The sequence below is a fragment of the Clupea harengus genome, chromosome 12, assembly GCF_900700415.2.
Source record: "Clupea harengus chromosome 12, Ch_v2.0.2, whole genome shotgun sequence".
Classification (NCBI taxonomy): Eukaryota; Metazoa; Chordata; class Actinopteri; order Clupeiformes; family Clupeidae; genus Clupea; species Clupea harengus.
In genome coordinates this window covers 16,224,272-16,242,189 of record NC_045163.1, presented here as the reverse complement: position 1 = coordinate 16,242,189, position 17,918 = coordinate 16,224,272, and the positions used below count along the sequence as shown (strand labels likewise).

The following is a 17,918-nucleotide window of genomic DNA, read 5'->3' as shown; positions in this document are numbered from 1 at the left end:
CAATTAGGACAAGTTAATTTATATGATTCATTTAGCTTTGGGTGCTCTGCAGTTTTCGTTCTTTCTTTCTATGCTCATCAAAATTGCTGTTATCTTCTTACTAACTTGCTCTGAATTTCCACAGACAGTAAGCACTTTACAGAAAAAGTTGAATGGCGTTAGAAACTCTACACCAACAAATGTTCCTGTTGTTGTCACGTCTCAAATTAGACTCACAGATTTGCATTTCCATATTGGAAACTGTTAATATCCTGGAAATGGCGAAAGGCCTTAACTGAAAGTTGGCCGACGGACTTGCACTGTGAGGAAAATAAAAATGTATTTGTTTAGTATTTCACAAACCTTTCATATGTATATCTAAATGTATATGCTCTTAATTTTCAATATTTATGTATTACTTTTAAACCTTTATATTTACATACTGAAATATATATTTGAATTTGTCATTCCAACAGTTTAGTTATGGCAACCGCAGTGTTATGCTGTGGAGCTCTGCCCTACTGAATAAGATATCTGCCTATGTCTGCAGTAGCAATGCAGGCAGTGGTAGTAAAATATACTATAATGAAAATATATGGCTTGTTATCTAATGATGACAGGAGTTGGGAATACAGCAGTGTAGAGGTGGTCTTCCAAATGCCAAGCACGCAGACATAAATAACCAGCCCAGGATGAAAGGAAATCTTGAGGCGCTTAAGGCCTAAAGAGGTCCACGGCCGCTGTATTGACCTTTTAGTGTCGACACAAGGTATGATAACAATTTAAAATGACAGCCTATTGAAATGTTTTTCATCCTAAAATATTAATAAAAAATGTGATCACCATTTGAACTGGCTGAGGGATTCCTTCACTCATATTCATGCAATACATGACAAGTCACCTATTATCTAATTTGATTCTAATCTTTGTTTATCTGTTATCAAAATTGTGTAGATTTTTCCTCTCTCTCCAGCTGGTCATGCTTAGAGAGCGAGCATATTTTTGGGCCCCTTTCAAGTCTGCCAAAACCCATTAAAACTATTTTCAGCCTGCTCAGTTCTGGCAGCTGGCGGAGACATAAAACCATGAATGAAAATCCATTCATGAATGAGTCTGAAATGTATCGTTCTCTTAAGCCAAGTTGGAAGCTTGATCATTGACTGCCTCCACATCAATCATAAGGCCAATTACTTCAACCTGGAATCTCTCTGGCCCTCTTCAAGTAAGAGTCTGAGGTCCCAGTCTAAATTTGTTCCTCAGTCCCTGGCAGAGAAAGGTTGTTTCCTTGGCAGTTAAAGTACACAACTGTTTCCTCAAAATCAACTCATATTTTCATACCAAGGCATCAGATCACACTGTAACTCATTAGGCCCAGACCACGCCATGCTATCTGAACACTTACCATCGGGTGGCTGCCCAGTATGCAAGCTGGCATCAGGCACTTCTTGTTTGGCTCTTCACTGAGCTTGAACTTGGCATACTTCGCCTTGTCCTTGCCTCCTTCTCTGTCTCAGACTGCACCCTGAGGAAGCCACAGTTGGTTCACAGACTTCAGTTTCTCTGAGACTTTCTCTCTTATGACCAACAGCTGAGGTCTTAGAGAGAAAGAGCTTATCCACTTGTCCTCATCAAACAATCTTAAGAAAAAGCTATAAAATTGGGAAGCTAATGGACTAATAGGTTAGGAGTTGTTTGCCAGCCAGCCTTTCTTCATTTAAAAGACTGTGGAATTACGACAATATGAAAAATTATACAGTTCATACAAGAATTTATAAGTATTTTTAATGTAAAATTGCTGTTTTATCAGACACAGCTAATTAGTGAAAACCTAACATACTTTCCTTGCAAATTGCTAGTTAGCTTGCGATGATGTGATGTGTTGCGGCATTGTATTTGCTGAAATCATGCTACCAAAGCTATTCTTACATTTCAACTGATTTTCTGACCTGGAGCACCTGGGTGGCTAATGGGAATGACAGATGTGCTTATATCTGTTTCACATTTCCATATACTATCTATATAAAGTTGATGATAAAAACTAGCAATCTAAAAAAAAAACATACCAAACCATACCTGTTAAGGGAACATTAAACCTTGATGAAATAAAGCCTCAAGAACGTGTTTACAGATAGCTTTAACTAACACATGTCTAACACAAGTGTGGTTATGTGAATCGAATTTAGAGAAGTCTTTTTCTGGTGAGGTAACATTTCAAGTCCCCATGCCTAAACTAATGAGGTTAATAGGCTAACAACTGGTACAAATACCAGATAGTAATACACACTACATGGACACGAAAGAAGAGTCTATTTTAAATGCCCATGGCCATGACCATGTTATGGCTCCCTTTGATTTAGGGTTCCCATATTGTTCACTCAGACTACTGCTCTGTCCACTCTCCTTTCCTTTCTCTCTCTCACTCTGTACAGCCTATATGTATAAAACAATAAGAAAGGCATAATGTGCCTCTTATACATTTTCTTACTCTAGTACAATACACAGTATAAAAAAAGTACACATTTGGAAAAGAAATACGTTTCACAGCACAGTATAACAGTGCATGTACTGTACCATAAGTGAAAACCAGCATCAGCGTGAAAGGAAAAAATCAGTTTGCTCCATTTGGTTTTGACAAATCTACAGATATTTTGCATTTCAGTCCCCCTGACTACCTGCTATTTGCCACTTACTTCAGGATGTTCTGTTGGTGTTTGATCAGACGCGTCTCATAGTAATTAAGACAGAATGAGAATGAAAGATCAGCATGTATTTAACCAGTGAACGATATCCAATTCTGTGATTGTATTTCATGCTAGATGTCCTCCTGCAAAGGCCTTTGACATTTAGAGCACCCTTTATGCAGGTTTGACATAAGCATCCTATTTCACAGTTTGTGATGTCTTTGTCAGAAACTATTGGGATGTTTGTCCAAGCATAATTTAAAAAAGATTGAGGTGACTCTCAAAATGCGTACCTAGATTTCCTATGTCTGTGTGCACACATTTGAGATTTGTCAGACATATCATATGTCTGTGTACACGCATTTGAGATTTTTCAGGCTTTCAGCCACATTCTTAATACCCTTTAGCCAAAGCCTGATTTAGGGTTGTTGAACGTGACCTAATTTAAATGGTCAACTTACGTTATTTCATTCTTGCAAGGAGCTCTAGAAGACTGTTATGAAATGGCCAGGGGGGAGGCCTTACCACTTGTAGTGTAAGTATTACTGGTAACATCTCTTGCTTCCTGACTTTGTTCAGCCCCAGCTTAAGAGAAACAGGTGGCTTGAGGGTGGCCATTCTTTCTAATTTGTTAGACATGTGGGGGATCCCAGGGGTCATTTGGGCAGTACTGCAGCTGCCCACGTCAGTCATTCACAGATGAACTCAACTGTTTAAAGGCTATCTTTGAGGCCACTCTCCTTTATGTGATGCCATCAAAATTGTGCTACATCATGTTTCAAACTTCGATCACAATATAAGTTGCAGATCTGGGTGTCTTGTTTGAACATAGTAAATATACCAAATCTATGTTCAACATTGAATGAAGCAGTAGATGACTGGCATGCATTATTATTATGCATTGTGATTAGACAAGTATAACATTAAGTAGTTTATAAAATTCATAAAATGCCATTGGTTTAGATTTAGTGTCTACACGTAGCAATACCATTGTTTTTTTTTTAAATAACTTAAACAAACTATGACATTCAAAGATTTTAGTAGTGTTAATGATATATGACCTCATGAACGTAATACAATCTTAAGAGTTAGGTGTGAGGTGAGAATGCTGTCAGCATCATTTGGCTTTGTTTGAGCTAAGCCATTTAAAATAAGTATGTTGAGCAGAAGCCATTAATGAACATGTGCCATTAACATAGACTCGAGTGGCATGATGACATGATTTATCCCAGACTTTGACACGGGTCATTAAAACATCCCTGGGGCATGTTTTAAAAGTCAACACTTCAACCTGGGAAACAATAGGAAGGTCACCATACTTAAAATGTCTGAAGGTTGTAAAACCCCACTGGGGATAGGAAGTGTAAAACATAATTGATATTTCTTGTAATTCCTGCAATTAAACTCTTAAATAGTTGAAGGCGCAGACTCGGAGGTCACATAGCTCATTGGGCTGTTAGACTGCTAGCAATGTAAAGAGAAGAGTCCAAACAATGTGAAACTGTCTAAACAAATTACACATTGATGGAGCTGTAAAGGTGCCAGGTCACCTAGCCCTGGAATGATGTCGTGCTTTTACGAACTCTTCTTTCGCCAACTCTTAATACTTGTTTTGTGTGTTAGTGAGTGTGTGTGTGCGTACGTGTATCAATGTCTCTGTGTGTGTGTGTTTGTGTTTCCGTGCATGCCTTTCTTCCTCATTAGTCTTTCAATGGAGTACTTAGAAAGCTGACATATATTTATCATTATCCCCCTGTATTTCTATTAACAGGCAACTATAGCTTTCAATTGTGACACATTTAAGACAAGTCAAAACATTTTAAAACATATTAACAGAACATGCTGAACAGAGCACTGAAAATGTGAACCACACAAAAACAGAGGAAAGCTGATTGTGAGAGAGTGTACATGTGTTAATTATTCTTATGAGTGTGACTTAAAAGGAAGAACTATGAAAGGCAGTTGTAGTTACATTAGTTGTCAGTAGTGTATTTTGTTCCAATATGACAAAAGCTTTTAACCACCATTGAAAATCATGATCACTAAATGTTTGGAACTAAGAGCACTTATATGCCAAAAAATGCCTGTTTCACCTATTCTTCATTGTTGTTAGTTAAAGTGATCTCTCCAAATGTAAAACAAAAAGTCTGATATGCACACCAACACACAATATAAGCCAAAGACATCCCAGCACCAGTCAACGCATACTATAATAGTTGGTATTTGTACATTTAGATATACATTATCCCAAGAAGAGCATACTGGTTTAATGTATGTTTTCCGGACTTTTGTCAAACCACATTTAACTATTACACTCTTCATTAAATTATGTAAAAACAACTATTTTGATGAATAAATTAAATTGGCTTGAAATTGAAATATGGAACCCCCAAAATCTTTGACATGTGGGAAAGGCATGATGTGTGTGTGTGTTTATGTGTCTATTCACTTAGTGACGCCCTGAAATAGCATCGCATGTGGGTCTCCTGTGAATGTTTAAGGTATCCTTTAACGCGTCAAAACCATATAGGTGCCCTGCCTTAATTGGATTCTGCTTAGTGCTTAGTCTGCAGACTCAGATTAATATAAAGCCCTGATAAAACAGGGAGGACCAAGAACAGATCAGAGGAGTGCCCCCACAACGTAAGTTGTCTTCCTCGCTGGTCACCAGGTTGGATGGACTGGACCTTCTTGCATGGCTCAGACTGCTGTTAGGTTCTCAGCCATGACAGACAGTGGTCACTATGAAATATTCTTTTACATTTAAATTTGCGTGAATCTGAGTAAATGATCAAATAGTGTCATCCAAACTGGCTAAGAGAAATGATGTATAGACGTGTCCAGTAATGATCTAATTCTTTTTCTTAAAATGACTTCACTCAAATCACAGCTATTCACAATATTTAACTGTCTTTTTTTTCCTCAGGGGAGCTAACAATTCATCTGATCTTGGGGAGACAAGGTAAGATTCCTCACAGGATCTATATATATATCAGTATATAGGTATCTCTCTCTCTCTCTCTCTCTCTCTATATATATATATAATATTTAAGCCAATTTAATTTCTCTCTCTCTCTCTCTATATATATATATATATATATATATAGAGAGAGAGAGAGAGAGAGAGAGAAATTAAATTGGCTTAAATTGGCTTAAATGTCCTCTACAGGAGAAAATTAAATATGGAAACCCCAAAATCTTTGATATGTGGGAAAGGCATGATGTGTGTTTATGTGGCTATTCACTTAGTGACGCCCTGAAATAGCATCACTTGAGTGTTGAGTGCTCATTCAGATAAGTGATAGGAGAGTGTATTCCCCCCCTCTTAGTATGATGGCTGATGAGAGGAGGAGAAAGGCTGTATGAACCTCAGTGGGTTGGCAGGGGCAGGTTATATGATGCCACCAGTATAACTAATGTTGTAGGAGCTTGCATGCATGCATTATTACTGTGCATTGTGATTAGACAAGTATAACATTAAGTAGTTTATAAAATTCATAAAATGCCATTGGTTTAGATTTAGTGTCTACACATAGCAGATCCATTGTACACCACCACAACTAATGTTGTAAGAGCTTGCATGCATGCATTACTATTATGCATTGTGATTAGACTAGTTTAATGTCTTAACTCCTGATTGCTCTTTTGTGATGCTTTTTATGATGTTAAGCTATAGTACTGCTGTTTTTTTTATGTTGTTGTGTATCTATTTTATTCCCAACTGTTATGTATGGCATGTAGTGACACATTCCCTGTGATCATCACTTACATATCGATTTACATATCATTTAGATGAGACTCTCTATACCCTACTCTCGGTCACACTTTATTTGGATGGTCCCCTATAGACTATCTACAGATGCTCATATTATCAACAAACTGGCTGTTGAAACTCCGTTAACTACAATTTCTGGTTAAGGTTAGGGTTAGGGGTTGGGTTTGGTTAAGGTAATGTTCAGTGAACAATTGGAAACAATCCTCTGTAAAGTGTCTGTAGGCAGACTATCTGGTGTTACCCTGTTTGGTGATTGCCACCTCACAAACATGTGTATGGACAAAGGGTGGCGCACTCAAGAGTATATTTTTCAGTGCAGCATACACATCCTAAATCCTCACCAAATGCAAACATCCTCACCCAAGTCTGCTTATAGCCAAGTAGCACACAAAGCAACTATTTCAGTAAGTATATGAAAACGTGAAAGCAATTTTTAGAGCAATCATCATGTGGTTTGTTTATTGAATGGTGGTTGAAGAGGTTGCATAGCAAGTCGATTTAGTTTCTGTGGCTGAAGTGGGAGTCATTTTTTTTAAGCCTATTTGTTTGTATTTTAATATGCTTGTAATCCATATAGACACCTGTAACCATGGACGCGGACATGGCCACTTATGGCGCTGCTGCCATTTACCTCCGTAAGCCTGAGAAAGAGCGACTTGAGGCCCAAACCAAGCCCTTTGATGCAAAGTCAGCTTGTTATGTACCTGACAAGGAGGAGTTGTACCTGAAGGCTACAATCAAGAAGAAAGATGGGGCCAATGTCACCGTTGAACTGCTTGAATCCAAGGAGGTATGTTAGCAAGGCTCTTAGTTAAGAAAATGATTGACTATTTCCATTAAATAGAAAGTTTCTTCACTGTATCTCTCTATATTGTCCATTTGTTTTAGGAAAGAGTCGTTAAGGATGAGGATGTCCACCCCATGAATCCTCCCAAGTTTGACAAGATTGAGGACATGGCCATGATGACCCACCTCAATGAAGCCTCTGTCCTGTATAACCTCAAAGAGCGTTACGCAGCATGGATGATCTACGTAAGCTTTATGCTTTCTCACAGATGAAAAACTATGTTAAAAATAAAACAGCTGTAAAACCAATCCCCTTTATTTCCTCATTCTAGACCTACTCTGGACTTTTCTGTGCCACTGTGAACCCCTACAAGTGGCTCCCTGTGTATGACCAAGAAGTGGTGGAGGCCTACAGAGGCAAAAAGCGTATGGAGGCCCCACCCCACATTTTCTCTGTCTCTGACAATGCTTATCAGTTCATGCTCCAAGGTAAGCATTCAATTTAAAAGCCACTAAATAATAAGATTTAATTACATATTTGTTCAAAAACTAATTAAAAAAAGTTATTTATCTAAAATTGCATTTGTCCCGCAGACAGGGAGAACCAGTCTGTTCTGATTACGTAAGTGTCGATGCATGACTTAAAACTTTGCATTATCTTCTATGTTACCTTGTGGCACACACAATTCTTATCTGAAAAATTTCAATATCTTATGTTTAATCTAGCGGAGAATCTGGTGCTGGCAAGACTGTGAACACCAAACGTGTCATCCAGTACTTTGCAACAATTGCAGTCAGTGGTGGAAAAAAGGAGGCAGCGCCTGGAAAGATGCAGGTCAGACCCCTTACACATTTATGTGCTAATTAAAGCAACACAAACATTCTCTTCATAACAATATATTCCTTGAATGTTTCTTCCACTTGCAGGGCTCTCTTGAAGACCAGATCATTGCTGCCAACCCACTGTTGGAGGCTTATGGTAATGCCAAGACTGTGAGGAATGACAACTCTTCCCGTTTTGTAAGTTAACTTCTTATTTAAACTCTGGCCTCAGTTCTGTGGTTATTAATAAGATAAAATTACTTAGGATATAATTTTGTCCTAAAACAGGGAAAATTCATCAGAATTCACTTTGCCGCAACTGGAAAACTGGCTAAAGCTGATATTGAGACTTGTAAGTATAATTATCCTGTATATATAAAACATTTAAATTATTGCTGCCTTAATTTTTTCAAGTTAAAATATATTCTTCCCCACCTAAATAGACCTGCTGGAAAAGTCTAGAGTGACATTCCAGCTTCCTGATGAGAGAGGCTACCACATCTTCTTCCAGATGATGACTAACCACAAGCCTGAGATTATTGGTAGGGTTATTATTTTCAACCAACAATCAAAAAACATGTAATTATTAATTTGCAACAACAAATTATTGTTTTCCCCCTCTACAGAAATGTGCCTCATCACAAGCAACCCCTATGACTTTCCCATGTGCAGTCAGGGTCAGATCGCTGTGGCCAGCATTAATGACAAAGAAGAGTTGGACGCCACAGATGTGAGATATCCATGAGTTTTTTTTCTGGACAATGAATACAATGAGAATGACATTCTTAAAAACACTAATGATTAACAATAATGATGCGCTTAATTTGCATTTATGCATGTAATGGCAGGAAGCCATTGACATCCTGGGTTTCACTGCAGAGGAGAAAGTCACCATTTGGAAATTGACTGGTGCTGTGCTCCATCATGGCAACATGAAATTCAAGCAGAAGCAGCGTGAGGAGCAGGCTGAGCCTGATGGCACTGAGGGTAGGTTTAAAAACTCTACTGAACTTGGGTCAGTTCTAGTAATAACTACAAGGTAATCTTATTTATTGAAGTCATTTCATTAAAAGATAGATCAGCATGTATATTAACTTCAAGTTGTACTTTTCCTCTGATTATAGTTATTAATATATTATATTTATTACTTTATAATACTTTATAATTACTTTATATTTAAAGCACTTTGAGCTGCATTAAAGCACTTTGAGCTGCATTCTTTTGCATGAAAGGTGCTATATAAATAAAGTTTTATTATTATTATTATAATTATTACCTACAACAGAAGCCTGTAAATATATCTATAATGTCATTCATTAGATATTTTTTAGTGGCCTCTCAATTTAGGTTAAGAATGACTTTCCTGGGTAAAATATTGATATAAATAACACTCTTAAACGCTTTGTTGTTTTAAGATGCTGACAAAGTCGCTTACCTCCTGGGCCTGAACTCTGCTGATATGCTGAAGGGTCTGTGTAACCCAAGGGTGAAAGTCGGAACTGAGTTTGTCACCAAGAGTCAGACTGTGCCACAGGTATCTCACATACAAGGTTGACTAAAGACCACAAGGATTTTTACATTGTTTGACAAGAATATTACTGCTGGTATTTTCTTTCTTAGGGTTCACACCCGTTATCATTGACAACATTTCAAAACTTTTCAAGGACCTTTAATGAAATCTCCATGAATCTTCACAAGCTAATAAATGAACAGAATGATATACTTTACAGCACAAATTGGGCCTAAACTCTGAAAGAAAAGTAAATAACAACCTTTTCCATTACTTTTCTATTAGACAGGCTATGTCAATCCAAGTAGAGACTGCATCAGGCACAACAAAACCATTATCCATGGAAGAGTACAATACCATAATTCATTTTATACATACAACAAAATAATTATTTCTTGACTTTTCCAGAACTTTCAGTGACTTAACTGAATTCCATGACTTTCCTAAGCCTGGAAAATGGGATTTTAAACTCCTTAACTTTTCCAGTATTTCCATGACAGATGAAACCCTGCTTTCTCCTATCATAGTAAGTAAGTAGTAATTTTTACATATTGTTTTAGGTCAACAACTCAGTGGCAGCCTTGTGCAAGTCTATCTATGAGAGGATGTTCTTGTGGATGGTCGTTCGTATCAACCAGATGCTGGACACCAAGCAGTCAAGAGAGTTCTACATTGGTGTGCTGGACATTGCTGGATTTGAAATTTTCGATGTGAGGACAAAATTATAAGATTGTTAACAAACATTATTTATTTCTAGTGACTTAAGAGGGCCACTCTGATATACTGTTTAATATGTATTCAACACAGTACAACAGCATGGAGCAGCTGTGTATCAACTTTACCAATGAAAAACTGCAACAGTTCTTCAACCACACCATGTTTGTCCTGGAGCAAGAGGAGTACAAGAAAGAGGGCATTGTTTGGGCGTTCATTGACTTCGGCATGGATTTGGCCGCCTGCATTGAGCTGATTGAGAAGGTCAGTTTCAATCAATCCAACTAGCACAGTGTTAGATTTGTATAGTTTCATGATGTCCGCTTTTATAACTAAAAGTAGAAAAAAACGCACTCTCAAGCTTGTCTCATTGCTAATTTATTTTGACCAGTTTATCCACAGACGCGTTTCGGCCTGAGCCATAGTCAGTGTCTGTGGATAAACTGTTCAAAATAAATAAGCAATGAGACAAGCTTGAGAGTGCGTTTTTTTAAGTTAACAGTCTTTTTCACTCGCACCCAAAATCGCCTTTATTTTGGAAGTAGAGCGCGCCTATCCTTACAAACGCTTTTATAACTAAGCAATCTTATTTTTCAACAGCCCATGGGTATCTTTGCCATCCTTGAAGAGGAGTGCATTGTCCCCAAGGCCTCTGACACCACTTTCAAGGACAAGCTGTATGCCCAGCATCTTGGAAAGAACCAAGCCTTTGAGAAGCCCAAGCCTGCCAAAGGCAAAGCTGAAGCTCACTTCTCCCTGGTGCACTATGCCGGCACTGTGGACTACAATGTTACTGGATGGTTGGACAAGAACAAGGATCCACTGAACGATTCTGTTTTGCAGCTGTACCAGAAGTCGTCAGTCAAACTTTTGCCTGTCCTGTACCCAGCTGTTGTTGAGGGTAATAACCTGTTCAAGTCAAAAAGCTTATACACAAATAGTAATTATATTAGATTCTATGTATATAACTCAATTATCCGATTCATTATTTGTATGTCAACAGAGACTGGTGGTGCTAAGAAGGGTGGTAAGAAGAAGGGTGGTGCCATGCAGACTGTGTCCTCACAGTTCAGGGTATGTGTTTTAATATCAAGAAGAAAATGATCGATCAATAATTGTACCAGCACAATTAACTGTATGATTAAAATTGTATACATTCTTGCCTCAACAGGAGAACTTGGGTAAACTGATGACCAACCTGAGGGCCACCCATCCTCACTTTGTGCGTTGTCTGATTCCAAATGAAATTAAGAAACCAGGTAAAGGGCTTTTAGTAAATTATGTCCATTATTCAACACCTTGTATTTCCTTGAAAATTTTAAATCTCTGTATTTTCACAGGTTATATGCAGAACTTCCTGGTCATCCACCAGCTCAGGTGTAATGGTGTACTGGAGGGCATCAGAATCTGTAGAAAGGGTTTCCCAAGCAGAATCATGTATGCTGACTTCAAGCAGAGGTGAATAAAGAAAGCAAATAAAGTATTACAAATATTCAATACTGGATTAAGACAAGGAAAAATAATATATGTTTTTATTATGCCAGATACAAAGTGCTGAATGCCGGTGTTATCCCTGAAGGTCAGTTCATTGATAACAAGAAGGCTTCTGAGAAGCTCTTAGGATCCATCGATGTTGATCACACCCAGTATAAGTTTGGACACACTAAGGTAAAGAATTCTCAGATGGATTTGACATCATCAGAGATTAAAATTAAATGAAACACATGTAACAAGAGAAACATTCATGATGACCCTCCATGACCCCAAAGAGAGCATATGTAAATACATCATCATGTACTCTCTCAGGTGTTCTTCAAAGCTGGTCTGCTGGGTACCCTTGAGGAGCTGCGAGATGAGAAACTGGCTTCCCTGGTCACAGGAACTCAGGCTCTCTGCCGTGGTTATCTCATGAGGAGAGAGTTTGTGAAGATGACGAAAACGAGGTACATTTAATTTAGTGAAATAAAATTGTAAGATACTGAATAAGCTGTAGCGGCTTAAACTGACACAGCTTAGTCAGTGTAGGCCGCATGTTTAGTCAGTAACTATGTAACTATGCATGGCAGGAATTGAACCTAGGATAACAGCTTGGAAGACAGCAATACTAACTGCTGGAACACCAGTACACTTACTATAGCACATCACACCATTAAGCCACTATTGACACAGATCCGTAGCAATAATGTAAATCTTATTGCTTATCGCCAAATGGTTTATTTGTCAAAAAATGAATTATTTTGCAGGGATGCTGTCTACACCATCCAGTACAACGTGCGCTCATTCATGAATGTCAAACACTGGCCATGGATGAAGGTTTACTACAAGATCAAGCCTCTGCTTAAGAGTGCTGAAACTGAGAAGGAGCTGGCTAACATGAAGGAGGACTTTGTCAAATGCAAAGAGAATCTGGTAAAGGCTGAGGCCAAGAAGAAGGAACTTGAGGAAAAGATGGTGGCTCTGGTCCAAGAAAGGAATGACCTGCATATGCAAGTGTCATCTGTAAGTGTATCAATGTTAATGATAATATGGGTAATCATCACATCGCTAATTATTGGTGGTGGTACTATTTTACATCATTAGGTATCACATATTCACAAACAAGGTTCTGACTTTGACTTCTTACTCATCGTAGGGATCTGAGACTCTCACAGATGCTGAGGAGAGGTGTGAGGGTCTGATCAAGAGTAAGATCCAGCTTGAGGCCAAACTCAAGGAGACAACCGAGAGACTGGAAGATGAAGAGGAAATCAATGCTGAGCTGACTGCCAAGAAGAGGAAACTGGAGGATGAGTGCTCTGAGCTCAAGAAGGACATTGATGATCTGGAGCTGACCTTGGCCAAAGTGGAGAAGGAGAAACATGCCACTGAGAACAAGGTTTGGACACATTGCAACACAGGTCAAAAATATGCATACAGTGAGTAATTTTGATTTCACTAGATTTTGACATGTCAATTTAAATGTACAGGTTAAAAACCTGACTGAAGAGATGGCTGCTCAAGATGAGTCCATTGGTAAGTTGACAAAAGAGAAGAAAGCCCTCCAAGAGGCCCACCAGCAGACTCTTGATGATCTCCAGGCAGAGGAAGACAAAGTCAATTCTCTGACCAAAGCCAAGACTAAGCTTGAACAACAAGTGGATGATGTGAGTTAGAAATTGATAAAGTATAAAGGAATCACATCTGTATTGCTTCCTCATTACCTCTGGCATTACCTGCTTTGAATTACAAACTTTGAATTCACAGCTTGAGGGTTCCCTGGAGCAAGAAAAGAAGCTCCGCATGGACCTTGAGAGAGCCAAGAGAAAGCTTGAGGGTGACCTGAAACTGTCCCAGGAGAGTGTCATGGATCTGGAGAATGACAAGCAGCAGTCTGATGAGAAGCTGAAGAAGTAATGTTGAATTATATTAGCAACTAATGATTCATGCAAACATGTACTCCTTTTTTAGTCCTTTTTTGTATAAGCAGCCGTTAACAACTATTTTAATTTACAATTAAACAGGAAGGACTTTGAAACAAGCCAGCTCCTTAGCAAGATTGAGGATGAACAATCAATGGGTGCTCAGCTCCAGAAAAAGATCAAGGAGCTTCAGGTTTATTTCACATATTCAGTACCGAATACTGTTTATTATCATCGGCCTGTTCTTTCTTAGTATCACTTATTTCTTTTTAACAACCAATAGGCCCGCATTGAAGAATTGGAAGAAGAGATTGAGGCTGAGCGTGCAGCTCGTGCTAAGGTTGAGAAGCAGAGAGCTGATCTCTCCAGGGAACTTGAGGAGATCAGTGAGAGGCTTGAGGAGGCTGGTGGTGCCACTGCTGCTCAAATTGAGATGAACAAGAAGCGAGAGGCTGAGTTCCAGAAGCTGCGTCGTGACCTTGAAGAGACTACTCTGCAGCATGAAGCAACTGCTGCGGCTCTCCGCAAGAAGCAGGCTGATAGCGTGGCTGAGCTGGGAGAGCAGATTGACAACCTCCAGCGGGTCAAGCAGAAGCTTGAAAAGGAGAAGAGTGAATTCAAGATGGAGATTGATGATCTCTCCAGCAACATGGAGGCAGTTTCTAAAGCTAAGGTTTGTGACATGTATACCTTCGTGTTCTAGCTTACAAACAATATCTTATTGCAAACAATGATGCAAAATGTCTGAATGTACAAACTCTTGTAAACGTCTGGTTGATAACTGTTGTGATGTAAAATGGTAATAATTGCTTTAAACATTTATGACAGGTTGGCAGTATGCGCATATACAATCACATTTTTAATCAGATAGGACAGTGAAGGTTTTGGACAGGAAATGAAATGGAGAGTGGGATTGGGAAATGACCGTGGGCCAGATTCAAACCCATGTCCCCGTGGGCGTTCAAGCCCGTATATGGTCATGGGCCATGGCTGCTGCTTGCGCCACAGTGCCCCCCGTATACAATCACATATTTATCCACTTAATCATGTCATAAAGACAAAACCCATCTTAATACTCAAATTCTCCTCACTTAAACCAGCCCATGCTGCTGAAGCCAGATTAGTCAATGATACATCCTACAATCTATGTCTTGTTCCTTGTATCTATTACACTCACTGTATCCAGAAATTCATCGCGGTAACTACAACCTTAAACACACTTCTTCATTAACAGGGAAATCTGGAGAAGATGTGTCGCACCCTTGAGGACCAGCTCAGTGAGGTGAAGGGCAGGAGTGAGGAGGGTGCTCGCCAGCTCAATGACCTCAGTGTTCAGAGAGCAAGACTCCAGACTGAAAATGGTAAAACTTACAGAATGTCTTGCCATTTAAATTCTCCTTCTTGTTCATGTTATACTGTATGTATTGTATGTCAAGAACATATCTCAACTAGGTGAGCCAAGCCTGGAAATTATTAAAATAGATAGCATATTTCTCTAATCTTTCTATTGTTTTAATCTGTTTATTGCTCAGATATGCTAAAAACTTAATTCTTAAACTCTTCATCAGGTGAACTCGGCCGCCAGCTAGAGGAGAAAGATGCTCTTGTGTCTCAGCTGACCAGAAGCAAACAGGCTTTCACTCAGCAAATTGAGGAGCTGAAGAGGCTGAATGAAGAGGAAGTCAAGGTAATGAATCTGAACATTATACCACACAATTTACCATTAAGCCGAGGAAATTGGGCACGTCTATTTACTAACACAAATTATTTTCCACAAACAGGCCAAGAATGCCCTGGCCCATGCTGTTCAGTCTGCACGCCACGACTGCGACCTTCTGAGGGAGCAGTTTGAGGAGGAGCAGGAGGCAAAGGCTGAGCTGCAGCGTGGCATGTCCAAGGCCAACAGCGAGGTTGCTCAGTGGAGGACCAAGTATGAAACTGATGCCATCCAGCGCACTGAAGAGCTTGAGGAGTCCAAGTATGTACCAAACAGTCAAAGAAACACATAGAATGTTGGTGTGGAATGTAATGTTGTCTACTACATCCTCTGACTCAAATCTATTGCTTTATCAGGAAAAAGCTTGCTCAGCGTCTGCAGGAGGCTGAGGAGCAAATTGAGGCTGTCAACTCCAAGTGTGCCTCTCTGGAGAAGACCAAGCAGAGGCTCCAGGGTGAGGTTGAGGACCTCATGATTGATGTGGAGAGAGCCAATGGTCTGGCTGCCAACCTTGACAAGAAACAGAGGAACTTTGACAAGGTAATATTTTCAAACACAACATTTACAACATTAATGGTTGAATGTGAGGTTCACCTAAAACTGTTTTGAAAGGTCCTGGCAGAATGGAAGCAAAAGTACGAGGAGGGTCAGGCAGAGTTGGAGGGCACCCAGAAAGAGGCTCGCTCTCTCAGCACTGAGATGTTCAAGATGAAGAACTCCTATGAGGAGTCTCTTGACCAACTGGAGACAATGAAAAGGGAGAACAAGAACCTCCAACGTGAGTCAAAATAACCGAATGCAAAAAGAGCCTAATAGTATAACATATTATTGAATTTGAACATAATGTGCTAACTGTACTTCTACAGAGGAGATCTCAGACCTTAGTGAGCAACTTGGTGAGACTGGGAAGAGCATTCATGAGCTGGAGAAGGCCAAGAAGGCTGTTGAGTCTGAGAAGGCAGAAATCCAGAATGCCTTGGAAGAATCTGAGGTAAATAAAACAACAAAAAGTAAGCAAGATATGATTCAGTAATAAAAGGCTGGAAAATGCTTACGTATTTAATCGAAACAGGGAACTCTAGAACATGAAGAATCCAAGATTCTCCGTGTCCAGCTTGAGCTGAACCAGGTCAAGGGTGAGGTTGACAGGAAGCTTGCAGAGAAGGATGAGGAGATGGAGCAGATTAAGAGGAATAGCCAGAGGGTGATTGACTCCATGCAGAGCTCCCTGGACACTGAGGTCAGGAGCAGGAATGATGCCCTGAGAATCAAGAAGAAGATGGAGGGAGACCTCAACGAGATGGAGATTCAGCTGAGCCACGCTAACCGCCAGGCTGCTGAGTCCCAGAAACAACTGAGGACAATCCAGGGTCAGCTCAAGGTCAGTAATGAGAATAAAACCAATTTAATTTCATCATTGTTACTGTGATGCACCATGACACAATCCTGACATCTGCCCTCTTATAGGATGCCCAGCTGCACCTTGATGATGCTGTCAGAGGACAGGAAGACATGAGGGAGCAGGCTGCTATGGTGGAGCGCAGGAACACCCTGATGGTGGCAGAGATTGAGGAGCTGAGAGCTGCCCTGGAGCAGACAGAGAGAAGCCGCAAAGTGGCTGAGCAAGAGCTGGTTGATGCCAGTGAGCGTGTTGGGCTCCTGCACTCTCAGGTAGAGAGAAGTAAAGGTTCTTGGACTGCAATTACATCATCATTTTGACCACTTAATGTATAATAAGGATTTATACCTTAACCCCAGAACACAAGTCTGCTTAACACCAAGAAGAAGTTGGAGGTTGACCTGGTTCAGATCCAAAGCGAAGTTGAGGATACTGTCCTGGAGGCAAGGAATGCTGAAGAGAAGGCCAAGAAAGCCATCACTGATGTAAGCAATGTTGCACTTCTTTCCAAATGATAATTCTGTTCAAAGTTTGAGAATGTGTTAATTTCTAATATGAAAAACTGTGTCATCATCTAGGCTGCCATGATGGCAGAGGAGCTGAAGAAGGAGCAGGACACCAGTGCTCATCTGGAGAGGATGAAGAAGAACCTGGAGGTCACCGTGAAGGATCTGCAACACCGTCTGGATGAGGCTGAAAATCTGGCCATGAAGGGTGGCAAGAAACAACTCCAGAAACTGGAGGCCAGGGTATGCAACAAACAGGAGAGCTATATGTGGTATATTATGTATATATTTATGTGAAGGTTAAGGTCTGGTATTAAGTAGACACTTTTATCCAAAGAAACTAAGAAGGGCATACTGCAGTGTATCAAATCCGGGTCAAAGGTTGAGACACATATCACTGTACCACCAACATCCACAATATATATACATATATATAAAGATTTGCTATAGATAATACTAAAACACTGAAATGGAAAATATTTCCCACGTTAAGGTTCGTGAACTGGAAGGTGAGGTTGAGGGTGAACAGAGACGTGGTGTTGATGCTGTCAAGGGAGTCCGCAAATATGAGAGGAGGGTCAAGGAGCTCACCTACCAGGTAAATTATTAAGACGCCACATATTTTGCAATT

General features: G+C 39.8%; 1 pseudogene; it reads left to right on the top strand.

Annotated features, from left to right (window-relative positions):
• Positions 1-7,024: 7,024 nt before the first annotated feature.
• Positions 7,025-17,918, top strand: part of LOC105892234 — a 37,578-nt pseudogene continuing 26,684 nt past the window's right edge.